Source organism: Dryas octopetala, chromosome 3, assembly GCF_963921425.1.
Source record: "Dryas octopetala chromosome 3, drDryOcto1.1, whole genome shotgun sequence".
Classification (NCBI taxonomy): domain Eukaryota; kingdom Viridiplantae; phylum Streptophyta; class Magnoliopsida; order Rosales; family Rosaceae; genus Dryas; species Dryas octopetala.
In genome coordinates, this window is record NC_141368.1 from 19,666,828 (window position 1) to 19,672,827 (window position 6,000).

Below are 6,000 nucleotides of genomic sequence, written 5' to 3' on the forward strand. Positions count from 1 at the left end.
TTTCGCACAAGCACACGTAGTCATGTATTGGCTTGGCTAAGCTCCCCATAATGTACTAATCAATTCTTCTAGAAGGTTTAGGGATTTGAATCCTAGGGTAACTTACAATGCTACCTCAACTCTCAAACCAATCATAACAAACATAATAATAGCATGTTATAACAGTTTAAAAACTACACATACACATACACATACACACACAAAGTCCATAGTTAGGAATGTAGATAAATCTCCCTACTTGGAATCCAATGCATTTCACGTATTCTCTTACACAGCCAGTGCATCCCTATCCGTCTCGAATCCATCGTCCTCTTCTCACGTCACAAAAAAATCATTCGATAACTGGTGTTCTTAGTGTCCAACAATATGACAACTTAGTCAAAAGTTAACTTCAACACAATCTCGTTATGACCTATCCTTTTAGGTTAGACATCCCTAAAGACTCTAGTCCTAAGTGGACTAAACTCTATTTTTTAGGGTTTCTAAGTTTCAAGTTTTATCTTAAAGTCAAATCACTTGACTAATTGTTTTACTTCAAAGCAATTCCACAAATTAATTTAGATCAGAGTAAATCAAACCTAAGTACTATCCAAGTATTTAATTAATTAGTATTTTTTCATAATATTTCACTAATTAATTAATTAAGTTCGAATAATATCTTAAATCCAACTTAATCTCTACCATAGGGTCATGCTAAGCTTAATATGTTAGTAGCCTTAAATTAAATCTCCAAATTAAGGCTACAATTAATTATGCTTAATTAACGAAATAAATTAAGCAATTAAATCTCCAAAATAAACCTAGACATGCTTAATTAATAAATAAATCATACTCAATTAATCTAAGCATGCAACCTAATATTAAAGGCTAAAAATAATTAAATAAAGCAGAAATAATAAAGTACTTACTCGGTTGTAGACCTCCAAAGCTAGATTCTAACTCTTGGACTCATCCTCCTTGGCAAGCTCTCCAAAGAAAACTTTTTAAACTATGAGAATTTTCTTCCTTTTTGGTATGTCTCTTCTTAGAGAGACTCCCAAAGAACCAAGGAGTGAGTAACTCTAACTTCACTTAGTAGTGTAAGTGAAAATGAGGTACAAGAGTCTTTATTTACAGGCACAAGGGGGTGAGAAGAAGTTGTAAGTTTCCAATGTGGGACAAAATGCACTAAAAGGTGCAAAAACAAGGAAGAAATCTGAATTGGGTCAAGAAAACTCGGCTGAAAACCCGTTTATAGGGACAAAATGGTCTTGGTTCAGCCCAAAATGAGAGCACGCGAGTCAAAGGACTTGGATTGGCTTTGACCAGTTCTTACATGGAACCAACAGCTGGGACTGATTTGGCTTTAATAAAGCCCAACGGTTGAGATTAGAAGGTGGGAGGGAGATTAGGTCTGATCGGTCTCAACGTGAGCTCGTGAGCTCACTCCGCTCAACGCTACAGTCGCGCCGCGTCAACCTGCGCGCCCAATAACAACTTGCCAAATGTGCGTTGTCAGTCCAGTACGCCACTAATTTTCTTTTCCTATTTTTATAATTTCTCCAACTTCAAAAATTCACTAAAAATAGCTCGAGACTCCAAATAATTCCCCAAAAAATTATACGGACTCGTATCGATAAGTGCTAATTTTCTATAACCTCAAAATAGTTAAATCACTTTAAGGAAAATTATGAAAAATTCTCAACTCATTATTTAATTCTGAAAACTGAAAATGAACTTAATAATTACCAAACTCTTGAACTTAATAATTACCAAACTCTAGAACCACAATCAAAAGTCTAAGTTAGTTAAAACAAAGTTACGGAAAATTTTAATTCCTTTAAACAAATCTTAAGAACAAGGTTAGAAAACTTAAGTAACAAAATTACCATAAGTCGAAAATTTAGGGTGTTACACTTATAAACGAAAAATCCATCAACAATCAAACAAGGAGTACTCGAATTAACCATATTTGCAAGTTGAAGAAAATCTATCTCAATAACCAAAGGAGTGAAGCCCCCATCAAATGCAAATTTCAGACCAAGCTTCAGTGTAAAAAGCTAAGTAGCTGAAACAGATAATCTACTAAAAAAAGATACCACCCCTAGAAGTTCCCCAACACTATCTTGCACCACAACGCCAAGACCCAAAATATTATTTAAAGGAAGTAAAGCCCTGTCCACATTCAACTTATAGGTTGCTAAAGGAGGAGGAGCCCGGCCAGTGCAAACCTTGCCGACAAGAAGGGCTATAGCTAAGCCAGCATCAAGCTGCTTTATAGAATCCAAAAACTCAACACGACGATCTAGCAACACACCTAGTGGGAATGAGACAACACTATTCAATACCTCGTTTACATTCATTCCATATCATCCACACTATAATTTCCATTAACTGCAGCTCCACTGTACTCAAATTGCTCCAAGTCACTAGAAGGCAATCTCTTGGAATTAGACTAGGTCTCAGGTTTGGGTTTATAGGCATGAGTGAGCAAAGTTGTTGCTGCAAATAAGAAGAAGAGTCTTTGGTTATTGAGTCATCAAAATACTTAGCTTACCGCTTATGCTCTTATTCTGTCTTTCAAAATCCAACTTGATCTTCCAAATAATATTGGTCTAGATCATTCATAGGTTGAGCACGGTTGTGAGGTCGAGACAACATCTTGACAATTGGATTAACCGAATATAAAGGAATAACAATCATCTCAATGAACCGAGTCTGAAGAAACAAACCAACTCGCGTTCAAGAGATGGACTCTAAAACTCTGTGGAAACAATGTTCAATCCACAATTTTAAAGAAGATTTCCGAATTTAAAACAAAGAACTCGGGTTTAACTCTCAACAAATCTTTGAAAACCGAAAGGTAATCCTCAAAAGATTTCAAAAATGAATTTGGCATTTTGAACACATTCCAATAAAACATTTATTGAAAATAACAAATATTTCAAAATAAAAACTATATTCGAAAATACCTCACCAAAATTTCGAAATTAAGTCTTTGAGAAAACGATCTTACAAAAGCCAATAAGAGATTTCACAAAATAAAAGATAAATGTTTGCAAACAAAATAGTTAAAAAAATCTTTTAAAAGCATTGTTCTGATACCACTTTAATTATCACACCCCGAACCTCGGGTATGCAACAAAGACATCTATCTTGAATGCCCCAAGAGATTAATACCACTAAATCAAGTATTAATCCCCCAAGATAATCAAGGCAGGTGAAGCCTTTTGGGTTCAGCACGGGTTGGATCAGAGATAATAAATAGCGAAAAACATGTGAAGTAAAAATAAAATTCTTTATAAAATCAACCCTCAAGGTTATGGTAATTTATTGCAACCTTCAAAAATAAATAAATTCGAAATACATAGCAAGCATAAAATAAAGGTTTCAAAACTACACAAACGTATAATCAAAGTAAATAATTCAACACCATCTCCAAAAAATGGAGGTAAAATCATTCAAGACATACTTAAAACTAGAAAACAATTAAATGACAACACCAATTAAATCCAGAAAGTTGACAAGTCTCAAGATGCTGCTCTGCTCGACACTCATCCAAGTTCATCTTTTTACCATCTCGTACTTAGCTATAAAAACATCAAATAAATAAGAAACACAAAAATAATGTAGGGGATAAGCATCTCATACGATCATAGCTTCTCCACAGGGGACTCTGACTAATTTAAAACCATAAAACCTTTTCAGTGTAAATCATAGTGGAAATCATTTTCTTACGGATCCTTAAATCATCAAAATAAGTTTTTCAATCCTTTCCTTTGAAATCCTTTCAAAACATTTATGACTCGGCTATACAGTAATATGGTAAACATGCATAAAAACATATAAATAACAATAAATCAGATGGTCGATACACATTAGGTACAATTATGATGTCAGCTGCAAATGACAGCAACCATAGCGAGAGTGCCCTGGTAATCAGATATAAGAACTCGCAATTGAGAAACCGTATCAACTGCCACCGGATCACTTATGAGTCTTGGCTTCGCACAAGCACACGTCACACATAATAACTTGGCTAAGCACCTCATAACGTAAGTGATCAATTCTTCTAGAAGGTTTAGGGACTTGAACCCAAGGTCACCGACGAGGTTACCCTTACTCTCTGACCAAACACAATAATAGGATATTATAATAATTTAAAATTACACACACATACACAAGAGTCCATAGTCAGGAATGTAGGATAAATCCCCCTACCTTGAAACTAATGCTCTTCATGTATTCTCTTACATAGCTTATGCATCCTCATCTGTCTCGATTTCATCGTCTTCTTGTCACGTCATAAAGAAATCCTTCGGTAACTGGTGTTCCTAGTGTCCGACAATACGACAACTTAATCAAAAGTTAAGTTCAACACAATCTCGTTATGACCCATTCTTTTAGGTCACATGTCCATAAAGACTCTAATCCTAAGTGGACTAAACTCTACTCTTTAGGGTTTCTAAGTTTCAAGTTAATTTTAAAGTCAAATCACTTGACTGACTGCCTTGGTTTAAAGCAATTCCACAAATTAATTTAGATTAAAATATATCAAACTTAAGTATTATCCAAGTATTTAATTAAATAGTATTTCTCCAAAATATTACACTAATTAATCAAACTTGAATAATAGCTTAAATCCAATTTAATTTATACAAGTTAATAACCTTTAATAAATCTCCAAATTAAGTTACAACTAAACATGCTTAATTAACTAAATAAATTAAGCAATTAAATCTCCAAAGTAAACTAAGGTATGCTTGATTAATAAATAAATCCTACTTAATTAATCTAAGCATGCAATCTAACATTAAAGCCTAATAAAAATAAATAAAGCAGAAAAATAAATAAAAGACTTATCCGGTTGTCGACTTCCAAAGCTAGACTCCACTCCTAAGGGCTCCTCCTCTTTGGCAAGCTCTCTAGAGGCAAACTTTTAAACTATGAGAATTTTCTTTCATTTTGGTATGTCTTTTCTTAGAGAGACTCATAAAGAACCAATGAGTGAGTATCTCAAACTTCACTTGGTGGTGCAAGTGCAAATGAGGTACAAGGGTCTCTATTTATAGGTACTTGAGGGTGAAAAGTTTCTCTAATTTTTCAATGTGGGATAGGATGCTCAAAAGTGTCAAAAACACTAGAAAAAGTCGAACTGGGTCCAAATAACCGCGCGTGTCGCCCAATTACAGATACAAAACGGGCCTGGTCGCCCGGCTGGGAGAGGTGCGAGTCAAAGCTAGCTCGACTGGCTGTGATCGGTCCTCACATGGAACCAACGATCAGGAATCGCTGGGCTTTAATGAAGCCCAACGGTAGAGATTAGATCTCGAGTTCTCATTGCGTGTGATGCAGCACACTGGAGCTTTCGTGTGCAAGAATAGTGTCAACGCCACTAGGCGCTCCGTCAGATGGTCTGGCGAATCATCTTGCGCCACGTTGGCATGTGTCAGTCCCAGTCAGCAACCTTTTTCGTTTCTCTTATTTTCCTATACTTTCTAATTTCTCCAATTTTGAAAATTCACCAAAAATAGTTCGGAACTTTAAATAATTCCCCGAAAAATCTTACGAACTCGTATTGATGAGTACTAATTTTCTATAGCTTCAAAATAGTCAAATTACTTCCAGAAAAATTATGAAGATTGCTCGTCTCATAATTTAATTTTGAAAAATGAAAATAAATAAAATAATCATCAAACTCTTGAATTTCCTTTTCCAAAATTCACTTACACACAACTAAGCTCCAGAACCACAATCAAAGGTCTTGGTTAGTTAAAACAAAGTCAAGGAAAGTTCTAATTTCTTTAAAAAAACCTTAAGAAAAAGGTTAGAAGCTTAAGTAACAAAATTAACATAAGTCGAAAATTCAGGGTGTTACAGACTGTTGCCTCTCTTTGATTCGAGATTTCCGATGTAATCACAAGGTAAGATATTCACAATAAATGGGACACATTACAAACTCCTATACTATCTTGCAGACGAGAATTACCCTCAATGGGCAACTCTTATTATTTCATTGCA